Source organism: Dromiciops gliroides, chromosome 3 (assembly GCF_019393635.1).
Source record: "Dromiciops gliroides isolate mDroGli1 chromosome 3, mDroGli1.pri, whole genome shotgun sequence".
NCBI classification, from domain to species: domain Eukaryota; kingdom Metazoa; phylum Chordata; class Mammalia; order Microbiotheria; family Microbiotheriidae; genus Dromiciops; species Dromiciops gliroides.
Genome location: NC_057863.1, coordinates 659,591,242 through 659,609,730, shown reverse-complemented (window position 1 = coordinate 659,609,730; position 18,489 = coordinate 659,591,242).

Sequence of the window (18,489 nt, the reverse complement as noted above, 5' to 3'; positions counted from 1 at the left end):
CCAAATGGAAAAAACGGTGCATAATCTTACTGAAGAAAACAATGCCTTAAAAATTAAAATTGGACACTTGGAAGATAAGGAATCCATGAGACACCAGGAATCAGTCAAGCAGAATCAAAAGAATGAAAAAAATAGAAGAAAATGTGAAATACCTCATTGGAAAGACAACTGATCTGAAAAAGAGATCAAGGAGAGGCAATTTGAGAATCACTGGACTGCCTGAAAGCCATGACCAGAAAAAGAATCTAGACACCATATTCCAGGAAATTATTAAGGAGAACTGCCCTGATATCATAGAATCAGAGGATAAAATCATCATTGAAAGAATCCACCGATCACCTCCTGAAAGAGACCCCAAAAGGAAAACTCCAAGGAATATTGTAGCCAAATTCCAGAATTATCAGGTGAAGGAGAAAATACTCCAAGCAGCCAGAAAGAAGCAATTTAAATATCATGGAGCCACAGTCAGGATTGCTCAGGACCTGGCAGCTTCAATATTAAAGGACAGCAAGGCTTGGAATATGATATTCCGGAAGGCAAAGGAGCTTGGATTGCAGCCGAGAATCTATTACCCAGCAAAAATGTGCATTTTCTTTCAGGGGAAAAGATGGACATTTAATGACATTGGGGACTTTCGATCTTTCCTGGTGAAAAGACCAGAACTGAATAGAAAATTTGATCTCAACATACAAGACTCAAGAGAAGTTTAAAAAGGTAAACAGAGGGGGAGGAAAAAAAAAAACAGGTTACCCTATTAGGTTAAACTGCTTATATCCCTACGTGGGAAAATAATACTCATAACTCTTAAGAACTGTAAATGTATTTGGGCAGAGAGAAGGACTTTACACAGAGGGTATAAATATAAATTGTCTTTGATGTGATGATACAAAAGAATTAAGGGGTTAAAAAGGGAGTCTATGGGGAGGAGAGGAAAGGGGAGGTGGAAGGGGATGAATTATATCACATGAAGAGGTGTAAAAAAAAACCTATTGCAATAGAGGGAAAGAAAGGAGGGGGGAACATTGTTTCAACCCTATTCTCATTAGATTTGATTCAAAGAGGGAATAACATATACGTTCATTGGGATAAAGAAACTTAACTTATTCTTTAGGGAAGCAAAAGGGGAAGGGAAAGGGGGGGACTGATAGAAGGGAGGACAAAAGCAAGGGAGAAAAGGGTAAAGAAAAGAGAGGGGGGTGATAAAAAGGGAGGGCAGATTGGGGGAGGCAGGGGTAAGAAGTAAAACGTCGGTGAGGAGGAATAGGGAGAAAGAAGGGGGGGAAAGTACAAAGGGGGTAAATAGAATGGAGGGGAATAGACAGTCAGTAATAATAACTGTGAATGTGAATGGGATGAACTCTGCTATAAAACGGAAGCGAATTGCAGAGTGGATTAAAAAACAGAATCCTACAATATGCTGTTTACAAGAAACACATTTGAAGCAGAGAGATACACACAGAGTAAAGGTAAAAGGCTGGAGCAGAATATATTATGCTTCAGCTAAAGTAAAAAAAGCAGGGGTAGCAATCCTTATCTCAGACAAAGTGCAGGCAAAAATAGATCTCATTAAAAGAGATAAGGAAAGAAATTACATCTTGCTTAAAGGTACTATAGAGAATGAAGTAATATCAATATTGAATATGTATGTGCCAAGTGGTATAGCATCCAAGTTCTAAGAAGAGAAGTTAAATGAGTTACAAGAGGAATTAGACAGTAATACCATACTAGTGGGGGATTTGAATCTCCCCCTCTCAGAATTAGATAAATCTAGCCAAAAAATAAATAAGAAAGAAGTGAAAGAGGTGAATAGATTACTAGAAAAGTTAGACATGATAGATGTCTGGAGAAAATTGAATGGGGATAGAAAGGAATATACCATTTTCTCAGCAGTACATGGAACATTTTCAAAAATTGACCATGTATTAGGGCACAAAAACATCATAGTTAAATGTAGAAAGGCAGAAATAGTAAATGCATCTTTTTCAGATCATGATGCAATAAAAATTACATGTAAGAAAGAGCCAGGGAAAAGTAGAATGAAAATCAATTGGAAACTAAATAATTTCATTCTAAAGAATGAATGGGCCAAACAAGAAATCATAAAAAACAATCAATAACTTTATCCAAGAGAATGACAATAATGAGACAACATACCAAAATCTATGGGATGCAGCCAAAGCAGTGCTTAGGGGAAGATTTATAGCTCTAAATGCTTACATGAATAAAAAAGAGAAAGAAGATATTAATGAATTGGGCATGCAACTTAAAAAGCTAGAAAAAGAACAAATTAGAAACCCCAATTAGATACTAAATTAGAGATCCTGAAAATCAAAGGAGAAATTAATAAGACTGAAAGCAAAATAATCTATAGAATTAATCAATAAAACTAAGGGCTGGTTTTATGAAAAAAACAATAAAATAGATAAAATATTGGTTAATTTGATTTAAAAAAAGAAAGAAGAAAACCAAATTACCAGTATCAAAAATGAAAAAGGGGATGTTACCACCAATGAAGTGGAAATTAAATCAATAATTAGGAATTATTTTGCCCAACTGTATGCCACTAAATTTGACAATCTAAATGAAATGGATGAATATGTACAAAAATACCAACTGCCCAGGTTAACTGAAGAGGAAATAAAATCCTTAAATAAACCCATATTAGAAAAAGAAATTGAACAAGCCATTAATGAACTCCCTAAGAAGAGATCCCCAGGGCCAGATGGGTTTATGGGTGAATTTTACCAAACATTTAAAGAACAATTAATTCCAATATTATACAAATTATTTGGAAAAATAGGTGAAGAAGGAGTTCTACCAAATTCATTTTATGACACAAGTACGGTGGTGATACCAAAACCAGGCAAAGCAAAAACAGAGAAAGAAAATTATAGACCAATTTCCCTAATGAATATTGATGCTAAAATCTTAAATAAGATATTAGCAAGGAGATTACAGCAAGTGATCACCAGGATAATACACTATGACCAGGTGGGATTTATTCCAGGAATGCAGGGCTGGTTCAACATTAGGAAAACTATTAACATAATCAACCACATCAATAAGAAAACCAACCAAAATCTTATGATTATCTCAATAGATGCAGAGAAAGCTTTTGACAAAATACAACACCCATTCCTAAAAAAACCCTGGAGAGTTTAGGAATAGGGGGAGCTTTCCTTAAAATAATAAACAGTATCTACCTAAAGCCATCAGCAAGTATTATATGCAATGGAGATAAATTAGAGGCCTTCCCAATAAGATCAGGGGTGAAACAGGGATGTCCATTATCACCCCTATTATTTAATATTGTTCTAGAAATGTTAGCTTTAGCAATCAGAGAAGAGAAAGGAATTAAAGGAATTAGAATAGGCAAGGAGGAAACAAAACTATCACTCTTTGTAGATGATCTGATGGTATACTTAAGGAATCCTAGAGAATCAACTCAAAAATTACTTGAAACAATTAACAACTTTAGCCAAGTAGCAGGATATAAAATAAATCCACATAAATCATCAGCATTTCTATACATGACCAACAAAGTTCAGCAGCAAGAGATAGAAAGAGAAATTCCATTTAAAGTAAGAGTAGATAATATAAAATACTTGGGAGTCTACTTGCCAAGACAAACCCAGGAACTCTATGAACACAACTACCAAACACTCTTCACACAAATCAAATCAGATCTAAATAATTGGAAAGATATCAATTGCTCATGGATAGGCAGAGTTAATATAGTAAAAATGACAATACTGCCTAAATTAATTTACTTATTCAGTGCCATACCAATCAGACTACCTAAAAATTATTTTATAGAGCTAGAAAAAATCATAACAAAATTCATCTGGAAAAACAAAAAATCAAGAATATCCAGGGAAATAATGAAAAAAAATTCACAGGAAGGTGGGATAGCAGTACCAAACCTGGAGCTTTACTATAAAGCGGCAGTCATCAAAACTATCTGGTACTGGCTAAAAAATAGGGTGGTAGATCAATGGAATAGGCTAGGCTCAGGAAATGCAGTAGTAAATGACACTAGTAATGTAGTGTTTGATAAACCCAAAGAATCCAGCTTCTGGGATAGGAACTCAGTATTTGACAAAAACTGCTGGGAAAACTGGAAGATAATATGGCAGAAATTAGGCATAGACCAACATCTTACACCTTATACTAAAATAAGGTCAAAATGGATACATGATTTAGACATAAGAGGTGATACCATAGGTAAATTAGGAGAGAAAGGAATAGTGTACCTATCAGATCTTTGGAAAGGAAAACAGTTTTTGACCAAACAAGAGATAGAGTATATTATAAAATGCAAAATGGATGATTTTGATTATATTAAATTAAAAAATTTTTGTACAAACAGAAGCAATGCATCCAAAATTGGAAGGGAGGCAGAAAGCTGGGAAACAATTTTTGAGGCCAGTGCTTCTGATAAAGGCCTCATCTCTAAAATATATAGGGAATTAAATCAAATTGATAAGAATCCAAGTCATTCCCCAATTGAGAAATGGTCAAAGGATATGAACAGGCAGTTTTCTGATGAAGAAACCAAAGCTATCTATTCCCATATGAAAAAATGCTCTAAATCTCTAATGATTAGAGAGATGCAAATTAAAACAACTCTGAGGTACCACCTGACACCTGTCAGATTGGCTAAAATGACAAAAAAGGAAGATAATAAATGTTGGAGAGGCTGTGGGAAAATTGGAACACTAATGCATTGTTGGTGGAGCTGTGAACTGATCCAACCATTCTGAAGAGCAATTTGGAATTATGCCCAAAGGGCGATAAAGCTGTGCATACCCTTTGACCCAGCAATACCACTTTTGGGTCTTTTCCCCAAAGAAATCATGGAAAGGGGAAAGGGACCCACATGTACAAAAATATTTATAGCTGCTCTTTATGTGGTAGCAAGGAATTGGAAGTTATGGGGATGCCCATCAATTGGGGAATGGTTGGACAAGTTGTGGTATATGAATACAATGGAATACTATTGTGCTGTAAGAAATGATGAGCAGGAGGACTTCAGAGAAACCTGGAGGGTCTTGCATGAGCTGATGATGAGTGAGATGAGCAGAACCAGAAGAACATTGTACACAGTATCATCAACATTGAGTGTTGATCTACTGTGATGGACTATATTCTTCTCACCAATGCAATGGCACAGAAGAGTTCCACGGAACTTGTGATGGAAGAGGATCTCCAAATCCAAGAAAAAAAAAAGAACTGCAAAGTATAGATGCTGATTGAACCATATTATTTCTTTTGTTTTTGATGCTGTTGTTTTTTTTCTATTTTGAGGTTTTTCATCATTGCTCTGATTTTTTCTTATAACATGACTAATGCAGAAATTTGTTTAATGTTGTTATGTGTGTATATATATGTATATATGTATATATATATATATATATATAACCTATATCAGATTACCTGCTGTCTAGGGGAGGGGGGGAGGGAGGGGAGGGAGGGAGAAAAATCTGAAATTGTAAAGCTTGTATAATCAAAAGTTGAGAACTATCTTTACATGTAACAGAAAAATATAAAATACTTTATTCATTTAAAAAAATAAACACTGATTACAGGGGGAAAAATAAAAAAAAGAAAAGAAAAAGGAGGGGGGCTGATAAAACAGAGGGCTGATTTGGGGAGGCAGGGGTAAGAAGTAAAATATTGGTGCAGAGGAATGGGGTGAAAGAAGGGGGGAACAAAGGGGTTAAATAGAATGGAGGAAAATAGACAGTTAGTAATAATAACTGAATATGCATGGGATGAACTCTGCCATGAAACAGAAGTGAACAGCAGAGTGGATTAAAAACCAGAATCCTACAATATGTTGTTTACAAGAAATACATTTGAAGCAGAAAGATACACACAGAGTAAAGGTAAAAGGTTGGAGCAGCTGAAATAAAAAAGCAGGTGTAGCAATACTTATCTCAGACAAAGCAAAGGCAAAAATAGATCAAATTAAAAGAGATAAGGAAGGAAACTACATCTTGCTGAAAGGTACTCTAGATAATGAAGTAATATCAATTCTAAACATGTATGCAACAAGTGGTATAGCATCCAAATTCTTAGAGGAGAAGTTAAATGATTTAAAAGAGGAAATAGAGCAAAACTATACTGGTGGGGTATCTGAATCTTCTCCTCTCAGAATTAGATAAATTTAGCCACAAAATAAATATGAAAGAAGTTACAGAGGTAAACAGAAAGTTACAAAAGGTTGATATGATAGATGTCAGGAGAAAATTGAATGGGTAGAGAAAGGAACATACCTTTTTCTCAATGGTACATGGCACATGTTTGAAAATTCACCATGTATTAGGGTACAAAAACCTCATAGTCAAATGTAGAAAGAGAGAAATAGTAAATTCATCCTTTTCAGATCATTATGCAATAAAAATTACATGTGATAAAGAGCCATGGAAAGGTAGACTGAAAATTAATTGGAAACTAAATAATCTCATCCTTAAAAAATGACCCTAAACTAGCCCAACAAATCATAGAAACAATCAGTAACAGCATCCAGTAGAATAACAATAATGGGAAAACATACCAAAACCTATGGGATGCAGCCAAAGCAGTGCTTAGGGGGAATTTTACCTCTCTAAATGCTTACATGAATAAAAAAGAGAAAGAGGAGTTCAATGAATTGGGCATGCAACTAAAATAGCTAGAAAAAGAACAAATTAATAATCCCCAATTAAATACTAAATAAGAAATCCTGAAAATCAAAAGAGAAATTAGTAAGATTGAAAGTGAGAAAACTATAGAATTAATAAATAAATCTAAGAGCTGGTTTTATGAAAAAAACTATAAAATAGATAAAGCTTGTGTACATTTGATTAAAAAACAAGAAAAAAGAAAACCAAATTACTAGTACCAAAAGTGAAAAGGGTGATTTCCCCACCAATGAAGTGGAAATTAAAGTAATAATTAGGAGCTATTTTGCCCAACTGTATGCCAATAAATTTGACAATCTAAATGAAATGGATAAATATTTACAAAAATACAGATTGCCCAGGTTAACTGAAGAGGAAATAAAGTCCTTAAATAAGCCCATATTAGAAAAAGAAATTGGACAAGCCACTAATGAACTCCCTAAGAAACAACTGCCAGGGCCAAATGGGTTTACAGGTGAATTCTACCAAAGAATAAAAGCCGAATTAATTCGAATACTATACAAATTATTTGAAAAAATAGGTGAAGAAGGAGTTCTACCAAATTCGTTTTATGACACAAACATGGTGGTGATACCAAAACCAGGCAGAACAAAAGCAAAGAATGAAAATTATAGACCAATTTCCCTAATGAATATTGATGAAAAAATCTTAAATAAGATATTTGCAAGGAGATTACAGCAAGTGATCACCAGGATAATACACTATGACCAGGTGGGATTTATACCAGGAATGCAGGGCTGGTTCAACATTAAGAAAGCTATCAACACAATCAACCACATCAATAAGAAAACAAAACAAAAGCATATGATTATCTCAATAGATGCAGAGAAAGCTTTTGACAAAGTACAACAGTCATTCCTAAGAAAAAACTAGAGAACATAGGAATAGATGGAGCTTTCCTTAAAACAATAAGCAGTATCTACCTAAAACCATCAGCAAGCATTATATGTAATGGAGATAAGTTAGAAGCATTCCCAGTGTGTTGTTTAAAAATCTAGATGTGGGTTCTAATCTGTTCTCCCAGTTTGGGAGGAAACTGGCTAAAATCATTGATAAATTCACCAAGAGTTTAGGCTTTTAAGGATTTATTAAAGCTTGGATCTATTCGGTACAGCCAGAGAGACATAAACCTTTCCTTTCCTAACAGCCCTCATGAAATTCTGTCACCAAGGGAAGTAATGAAAAACAAACTGCACAGGAAGCTGTGCTAGCTGAACCAAACTGAAGCTTTACTATAAAGCATCAGTCATCAAAATTATTTGATACTGGCTAAGAAATAGAGTGGTGGAGAGTCAAGACTAAAATCACTGATGGGGGCAGTGAGATGGCACAGTGCATAAAGCACTGGCCCTGGATTCAGGAGGATCTGAGTTCCAATCTGGCATGAGACACTTGATACTTACTAGCTGGGTGACCCTGGGCAAGTCACTTAAACCCAATTGCCCGGCAAAAAGCAAACAAACAAACAAAAAGACGAAAATCATTGAGGAAGGTGAATCATTTGAGAATTAATAGAGGAGGACAAATGGGCCTGGGGTGAGAAAAGTATTTGGATTGTGAATCTCTAAGGAGAATTTTTGAGTGATCATGGCAGGAGACTCTAGAAATGAAAAGGGGATAAAAGAATATTCCAAGTCTCTAACTTCTATGAGAGAAGTTGTGGGACATGAGCAGTGCAGAGGAGTGGTTTATGAGGGACGGGAGAAATTTCTCCTGTTACTACACATGAGTCTTCCTCAGTGTGTCCCCATAATATCAGTTGATATCAAACAATCATGGAAAGGTAATTAGCTTGCTGGAATGTGTATTTATTTAGACAAAAGTGTAAGAACATTTATTTGGCACAAGACTTCACTATACCCTCAAATGTCTTTGACAAACCCTCACATCAGTATACAGTGTCCAGTGAGAAGTGGGCTCAAGATTAGAGAGCCCATGTTGTAATACAGTTCCCAGTTACCAGAAATACATTTTTTCTTCAACTGAGGAGTACTCATTTATTTCCCTTTAGGTATTTTATAGCTTTTCTTCCTGGATCCTTGAATCCAGAGGCTTCCTTTCCTCAGTGTGTCTCAGAGAGTCCTGGACTAATAATGATCACTGCCACTGCTCACTAATATTCTAGTGACACTGATAGGATGCAAATAATAGTCTTTAAATCTGGTAATATGGGATCATGTGGCCAACATTAAGAGATAGAAAATATTAAATAATGAAGAAAATTGGAGAAATGTATCATATTTTAGAAAAAAAACACCTACAGAAAAAAATGAATTTTTTTTTTTTAGTGAGGCAATTGGGGTTAAGTGACTTGCCCAGGGTCACACAGCTAGTAAGTGTTAAGTGTCTGAGGCTGGATTTGAACTCAGGTACTCCTGACTCCAGAGCTGGTGCTCTATCCACTGTGCCATCTAGCTGCCCCAGAAAAATGAGATTTTAAGTAATGAAAAGACAAGTTGAAAGTGATCAGAGGAAAGGGTTATACCTCATGTACTTAGTTGAAGGGAAAAAAGATGGGAAATAATAAATAATTAAGGAAAAGCATGGAAGAAAAAAGAGGTAATAAGAAAACTCTAAAATCAGGCAAAGAGGTGACATTTTGTTAATGGTAGTATTGTAGGTTTTCAGGATGAGGGCAAGGAAACTGATAAAATAGACTGTATTCAAATAAATTAATGTGAAATAACTGAAGATACATAATCCTGTATTTATTTTTGAAAAGCTTAAAATTTCATTTGGGGACAATGTGAAGAACAAAAGGAGTAAAATATAAATATAAATCTCAGAATGTTAAATGGGAAGGAAATAAATTTAAGAAAATAATAATACTAAAAGAATGCCAGATTGGATAAGTAAACACAGATACATAATTGTTGCTTAGAAGGAGTGTATTATGAAACAGATACCTAAACAGAATTAAGATGAGGGGATGACAGAATTACTGGGAATTACATGATCCACAATCTCCCTCCCCCCAAAAAGGGGAGGAATTAGTTTGATGATATCAGAAAAATCAGAAATATTTACAACACAAAAAGCAAAACAAGGAAACCACATTATGATGAATTCTTTCACAGGAAACATGAATTTGTTTTTCATAAAATTTTCTCAAAGACAGCAAATCTGCATCAATATTAAAATATATATTTCCAAATGTCTTAGAATCTAAATTCATAAAATACTAATGTAGCTATAATAACCTATAGACAATGACAAAATAATGACTGGTAATTTCACTGCCTTGGTTTTAGTTACATAGGAAAGAAAGTCAAATGAAAAGAAAAATAGGGAACTGAAGAAATTAGTGGAGAAACTAAGGCCAAAATATGTATGATGTCTTCTCACTGAAACTGCAAATAAATGTGGGTATAATATAATATTGATCTTGTATGGGGTTAGAACATAGTCACAAAGGGCTCTGATGTTTTAATAACTTCTTGAAAATTATTTTCAAATAATTTAAGCCATTTATGAGATTTTACCCCTTTGTGAATTTTAGCCTACTCTGTATAAATGCCCAGAGATATTGCAAACACCTGTAAAAATGGAGAAGCAGGGGCAGCTAGGTGGCTCAGTGGATATAGCACTGGCCCTGGATTCAGGAGAACTTTAGTTCAAATCCGGCCTCAGACACTTGATACTTACTAATTGTGTGACACTGGCCAAGTCACTTAACTCTCACTTCTCTTCAAAAATAAATAAATAAGCAATAACTTTTTTAAATGCAGAAGAAGCATATGTGTGTGTGTGCACGCGTGTGTATAATAAAAAGTATTTTATTATTTTCCAGTTACATATAGAGATAGTTGTCAACATTTGTTTTTATAAGATTTTGAGTTCCAAATTTTTCTCCCTCTCTCTCTTTCTTCCCCACTCCCCAAGACAGAAAGCAATCTGATATAGGTTAAATATGTACAATCATAATGAACATATCTCTGCATTAGTCAGAACAAAAAGGAAAAACCTCAAAAAAAGAAAAAAAAAGTAGAAAATGTATGGTTCAATCTGAATTCAGTTTCCACAGTTCTTTTTTCTGAACGTGGAGAGTATTTTCTATCATGAATCCCTTAGGAATTGTCTTTGATCATTGTATTGCTCAGAAGAGAGCTGTCTATCACAGCTGATCATCCCTCAGTGTTGCTGTGACTGTGTATAATGTTCTCCTGGTTCTGCTCACTTCACTCAGCATCAGTCCACTTAAGTCTTTCCAGGTTTTTCTGAAATCAGCCTGCTCATCATTTCTTTATTTTTTTTAATTTAAATTTTTATCATAAAAGTATTTTATTGTTTTCCAATTACATGCAAAGATAGTTTTCAAGATTTGTTTTCATAAGATTTTTAACTTTAATTGTTTTCTCCCCCTTTCCTTCTTTCTCCCCTCCTCAAGACAGAAAGTAATCTGATTGATAATAGGTTATATATGTACAATTACATTAAACATATTTCTGCATTGGTCCTATTGTGAAAGAAGAATCAGAACATAAGGGAAACAAAACTCAAAAAACAAAAAACAAAACAGCTAAAAAGTAGAAACAGTATGGTTCAAACTGCATCCAGAATCCAGAGTTCTTTTTTTTCTGTACATGGAGAACATTTGCTATCATGAGTTCTTTGAAATTGTCTTGAATCATTGCACTGCTGAGAAGCTGCTCATCAATTCTTATAGCACAATATTAGTAAATATATTCTATATTCTTTATTAAGGTGTTTTTAAATTACCTGCTGCATTATTTTATAAGTTAATTGATTGCTCCTTATATATCAATGGCTATAGCACTCATTTTGACAGTATTTATCATTAATTAATATCATGTATACCAGTAAAGAACTGACTGCCTAGCAGTTAGCACAAGCAAGAGAAAAGCCCCAGACATATGTTGTCTATAAGAGAAATAGCACATAGTCTCAAGGAGGGTTCAGAAGACATACAAAACTTACCCTGTCCTAAGAGGCAGAGCATACACTAAGAGATTCCCAGGACCCTCAAGTGGTCAAGGGTTTTATCCTCTTTTGAGAGAGCTGGGTCATTATGCATTGATCAGAGCTAATTGGTTAACATCATTCAATTCCTTTGGCTGACAAGACTTAAGAGTGGTCCAAACCAAAATGAACTCTATAAGGACAAAAAGGAAGAGTATGCAAATAGACCCTCACGGAAGAGCAAAGCAAAGTCCAGTATCTAGTTGTGGTTTGATCCCATTAATTCACGTAACTAGGCAAAAGAATCAGTCTATATTTCTTTTGTTCCCTTGGGCTTGTCCCAAACAAGATGTGAATTTCCTCTAGAACTGGTCTTTTGGAAGTGTGGTGGGGAGGCTGAACCTGGTCTCTGGGTTCCCCCAAGAAATTCATTATTAATAATTATTTTCTCACATAGACATAACATTAAGAAATGGTTCAGGGATCACAAATAAAACACATAGTTTAAAATAAAGACTTAACAATGAAATCCTAAATAATGACAAATCAAAGAACAAATCAGAGAAATAATAATTGCACAAAAGAAGAAGGTATAAAACTGTACTAAATTTCATGGGATACAACTAAATCCATCTGCATGGGGGGGGAGAAATATATATATATGTCTTCAAACATATATTAACAAAATAGGAAAAAGAATGATTAACTAGATATTCATTAAACATTAGAAAATCAACAAATAAGCAAGTTTAAATTTGACACAAAGAAGGAGACATAAAAAATAGAGGAGAAACATATAAACTGGAAACAAACATAAAATCTATAAAAATGACAAATAAAAATGAAAGCTGATTCTTTGAAGAGTCCAGGAAATTTATTGATATTTAGCCAATCTGTTTAAAGAAGAGAGGCTAGCACCACTGCTAGGCCTTACTTGAGTTGTTGCATAGTGATGTAGACAGGACCTGGAGCACATTGTACACAGTAACAACAATGTTGTATCATGGGTACTTCCAGAGGCAAAGCCAAGATGGCAGATTGAAACCAGGAAGCTGTCTGAGCTCTCCTAAATTTCCCTCAGAGAAAACATTAAATTAATCCTCTCAACAGATTCTGGAGCTGCAAAACCTGCAAAAAAAGAAAAAAACACATTAAAAAAAACAGAGTGAAATGATTTCCCAATTTAATACAACCTAAAAGATATTCAGGAAAGGTCCATTTCATCTGGGTAAAAGGGAATTCAGCTCTGAAGGTGTCTGGGCAAGCCATAAAAAGGCTCTTAGTCTGGGGCAGCTAGGTGGCTCAGTGGATAAAGCATCGACCCTGGATTCAGGAGAACCTGAGTTCAAATCAGTCCTCAGACACTTGACACTTAGTAGTTGTATGACCATGGACAATTTACTTAACCCTCATTGCCCCACCAAAAACAAACAAACAAACAAACAAAGGCTCTTAGTCACAGCAGAAATCAGCAGCTAAGGACCCAAGATCCTAGCTAAGCAAGGTAGTAGCACAGCAGGCCAGCTGTGAGACCCACAGCCCCAACACAGAAGGCAATTTGCCATCTGAGGTATCACCTACCCAACAGAGCCAACTAGATTAGGCCACTCAAGTACAGTGAGGAAGCTGCAAGCTGCTGATGATGCCTAAGAGCAGAAAGCTGGTGAGCAAGCCCCTGACCCCAGCAAAAAAACCCACAAAACCTTGGGATTGGGGTAAGCTAGGTGGTACAGTGGATAAAGCATTGGCCCTGTATTCAGGAAGACCTGAGTTCAAATCTGGCCTCAGACAATTAACAATTACTAGCTGTGTGACCCTGGGCAAGTCACTTAACCCTCATTTCCCTAAAAAAAAGAAAAGAAAAGAAAAGAACCTTGGGAAAATGAACCCTGTGCACCAGGAGCAGAACTCAGCCTTAAAAGGCACAAAAGAGGCTAAAATATGAATAAGAAACAAAGAGGAACCCTCACCATTGACAATAACTATGGTGACAGGAAGGATCAAAACATAAACTCATAGGAGGACAACAATGATAAAATGCCTACATGTTGAGTGGGATATGGTAGACTTGAGTCAGTTCCAACTCTGAAGCTGGGGTCTGGAAAGTACACAGACCTCAATCCCTGTTATTGTTAAACCATTCTGTCTATATTCCATCCCATTGCTAAAACACACATCATCCCCTTGTTCTGTTGCCAAGCAGGAGAGCTGTCTCCTGTTAGTGTAGACCCACTCTGATACTACCTCTCCCTTCTTGCATTCCTAAGCCCTAGCTCCTGGTACCAGATCCTGGTATGATATCTCCCTTCTTCCCCTTGCCCTCTCCTTACATTGGTGGAATGGTTTCACCCTTTCCCCCTCCCCTTCCCCCCAGCTCTCAGACATAGCTGAGCATGCCTCCACACTATGATCACATGCTGAACACGCAAACTAGGTGAGAGAGAATTGGATGTAAGACTGTGAACTCACCCTGTGCACAAGGGGAATAACCCCTCAAACTTCCATAAAAACCAAACTCATGAGCTCATTAGCACATTCCTCATTCCTTGCATGAGGTCCCCCATTCTCTTGAGAATGAAATAAATCTGTCTCTGCTTGACTTGGTGGGCTTCTTGAATTTTGGGAGTAAACTGAGGCAATTGTCCCATACAATATGAAGCCTTAAAGGGGAAGAATTTGTCTTGAGACCAAGAAACCCTCTTGGAAAAGCTCATAAAGGATCTGACAAACCAAATAAGAGAGGTAGAAGAAAAAATGGGACAAGAAATGAAAGTTATGCCAGAGACAGTGAATAACTTGGAAAAAGAAGTACAAAAAATGATTGAGCAAAACAAATTTTTAGAAAATACAACTGGCCAAATGGAAAAGGAGATGCCAAAGCTGACTGTGGAAAATAATGCCTTAAGAATAAGAATTGTGCAGATGGAAGCTAATCACTCAATCAGCAAGAGGAAGAAGTAAAGCAGAATCAACAAAATATAAAAGTAGAAGATAAAGTAAAATACCTCATCAGGAAAAAAAAAACCAACAGACCTGGAAAATAGATCCAGGAGGGACATCCTGTGTATAATTTGACTAGCTGAGGACCAGGATCAAAAAGAGAGCTTAGACAGCATACTCCATGACATCAATGAGGGGAAGGACCCCAGTGTGTTACAACTAGAGGAAAAAGAATTTGTTGAAAAAATCCACCAATCACTTCATGAATGAGATCACAAAAAGAAAACTCCAAGGAATACCATAACTAAATTAAAAATATTATCAAGTAAAGAAGAAAATACTGCAAGCAGCCAGAAAGAAACAATTTCAATATTAGGGAACAACTATGATAATTGCACAGGACCTGGTAGCTTCAACATTGAAGGATTGGAGGGTGTAGAATATGATATTCTGGAGGGCAAAGGAACAGGAATTACAATCAAGAATGTACTACCAAGCAAAATTAAGTATAATCCTTCAGGGAAAAAGATGGACATTCCATAAAATAGGGGACCTTAAAATTTTCCTAAATGAAAAGCCCAGAACTGAACAGAAAATTTAATATACAAATGCAAGGCCAAGAGATGCATGAAAGGGGAAAAAACACAATAAACATGTTAATCCATAAGGTTAAAATATTTGCATCCCTAAATGGAAAGAAGATACTTTTAACATATGAGAACTGTATATTTTTAAGGTAGATAGGAGTACACATAGATAGAAGGTGTGCGTATAAGTTCATTCTAATGGGATGTTATTTTAAAACTAACTTGAGGTGAAACAAAAAGGATTATACTGGGAAAAGAGGAATGGAAAGGTAAAATGGGGTAAATTGTTTTATGATTAAAAAATCAGAGTGAATGTGACAAAATGGCCTAGAAGGAGCATAGTCTTCAAGAGATATTAGAAGACAACACAGATTCATTGCTCTGAAGGAAAGAACTCTATGGGTGTGGTATGTTGAATTTGTTTCCAGACATCATCAATGTATTATCTGGGTTTGCTACTTTTTCACTTTTTCCTTTCTTTTTCCTTGTCACAAAATCATTAGATATATGGGAAGATGCTTTGTGAGAGAACCAAGCTGCATTTATACTGCAGAAAAAAAAATTGATGACACAAAAACTAAAAAATAACATGAATAAAAATCTATATTAAAAATGAAGATACCAGAAGGGCAGAGCCAAGATGGCAGAGGAAAGACATTAAACCCACAGGGCTCCTGATATAATAACCCCCAAAATAGCAATAAAAGAACCCTTGGGGCAGATAAAAACAAAAATACGGGCTGAGAGTTTTCTCCAACTATAGATAGATTCCAGGGGGCCGTGCTGGGCCACAAATAAAGCCTAACCCTGCAATCGGGCCAACACACCAGACACCTTCCAGAGGAATTTTCCCCAGTGCCTCTGAATCAGCTGCAGCACAGGTGTCTTCTGGAACCTAGCAGTGTAGTCAGACTAAATGGCTGGCCTGGGGCAGGGGTGGGAGTGGGGGGGCAGAAGGTAAGTGCAGGGGCACCAGTGGACAGGGGGAAGGATTCAACTGTCCCACTCTAGTGGGGAACCAGGAAGAAATCCTGAGCTGGGGGAGACCCAGGTGGGGGAGGGGAGCAGGGGAGCAGTCTCATTGGAAGCTGAGAACCACACCACTGAAAGCTTTGCTGGTTGATTGCTTAGTAAACTAGGCCTGAGGTTATCTCTGGACCTGAAAACAGGCCAGGTGAGATTAAAGCCTGCCCCTCCTCAACCCAAAACACCTGGGACCCTCTGAAGCTGCAAACAGGAGTGGAGCCATGAAGCAGCCCCACCCCCACCCCATAGTGGAGAGTTTAAAATCAAATGAAAGCTCAGATCTAAATAATTGGAAAAATATCAATTGCTCATGGATAGGCAGAGCTAATATAGTAAAAATGACAATTCTACCTAAATTAATTTACTTATTCAGTGCCATACCAATCAGACTACCTAAAAATTATTTTATAGAGCTAGAAAAAATAATAACAAAATTCATCTGGAAAAACAAAAAATCAAGAATATCCAGGGAAATAATGAAAAAAAATTCACAGGAAGGTGGGATAGCAGTACCAAACCTGGAGCTTTACTATAAAGCGGCAGTCATCAAAACTATCTGGTACTGGCTAAAAAATAGAGTGGTAGATCAATGGAATAGGCTAGGCTCAGGAAATGCAGTAGTAAATGACACTAGCAATGTAGTGTTTGATAAACCCAAAGACTCCAGCTTCTGGGATAGGAACTCAGTATTTGGCAAAAACTGCTGGGAAAACTGGAAGATAGTATGGCAGAAATTAGGCATAGACCAACATCTTACACCTTATACTAAAATAAGGTCAAAATGGATACATGATTTAGACATAAGAGGTGATACCATAGGTAAATTAGGAGAGAAAGGAATAGTGTACCTATCAGATCTTTGGAAAGGAAAACAGTTTTTGACCAAACAAGAGATAGAGTATATTATAAAATGCAAAATGGATGATTTTGATTATATTAAATTAAAAAATTTTTGTACAAACAGAAGCAATGCATCCAAAATTGGAAGGGAGGCAGAAAGCTGGGAAACAATTTTTGAGGCCAGTGCTTCTGATAAAGGCCTCATCTCTAAAATATATAGGGAATTAAATCAAATTGATAAGAATCCAAGTCATTCCCCAATTGAGAAATGGTCAAAGGATATGAACAGGCAGTTTTCTGATGAAGAAACCAAAGCTATCTATTCCCATATGAAAAAATGCTCTAAACCTCTAATGATTAGAGAGATGCAAATTAAAACAACTCTGAGGTACCACCTGACACCTATCAGATTGGCTAAAATGACAAAAAAGGAAGATAATAAATGTTGGAGAGGCTGTGGGAAAATTGGAACACTAATGCATTGTTGGTGGAGCTGTGAGCTGATCCAACCATTCTGGAGAGCAATTTGGAATTATGCCCAAAGGGCGATAAAGCTGTGCATACCCTTTGACCCAGCAATCCTACTTTTAGGTCTTTTGCCCAAAGAAATCATGGAAGGGGGAAAGGGTCCCACATGTACAAAAATATTTATAGCTGCTCTTTACGTGGTAGCAAGGAATTGGAAGTTGAGAGGGTGCCCATCAATTGGGGAATGGCTGGACAAGTTGTGGTTTATGAATACAATGGAATACTATTGTGCTGTAAGAAATGATGAGCAGGAAGAGTTCAGAGAAACCTGGAGGGTCTTACGTGAGCTGATGATGAGTGAGATGAGCAGAACCAGAAGAACATTGTACACAGTATCATCAACATTGAGTGTTGACCTACTGTGATGGACTATATTCTTCTCACCAATGCAATGGTACAGAAGGGTTCCAGGGAACTCATGATAGAAGAGGATCTCCAACAACAGGAAAAAAAAGAAAGAAAGAACTGTGGAGTATAGATGCTGATTGAACCATATTATTTCTTTTGTTTTGGGTGCTGTTGTTTTTTTTTTCTATTTTGAGGTTTTGCATCACTGCTCTGATTCTTTCTCTTGTAACAGGATTAATGCAGAAATAGGATTAATGTTAGTATGTGTATATATATATGTGTGTGTGTGTATATATATATATATATGTATATGTATATATATATATATATGTATATGTATATATGTATATATATATATATATAAAACCTATATCAGATTACCTGCTGTCTAGGGGAGGGGGGAGGGAGGGGAGGGAGGGAGAAAAATCTGAAATTGTAAAGCATGTATAAACAAAAGTTGAGAACTATCTTTACATGTAACGGAAAAAAATAAAATACCTCATACATTAAAAAAAAAATCAAATGAAAGCAATGCCAGGCAGGCTGAGAAGAAGCCCACCCATCCCCCAGGCCAAGCTGTAGCTTGAACAGTGTGTCTTAGAAGCAGTGCCACA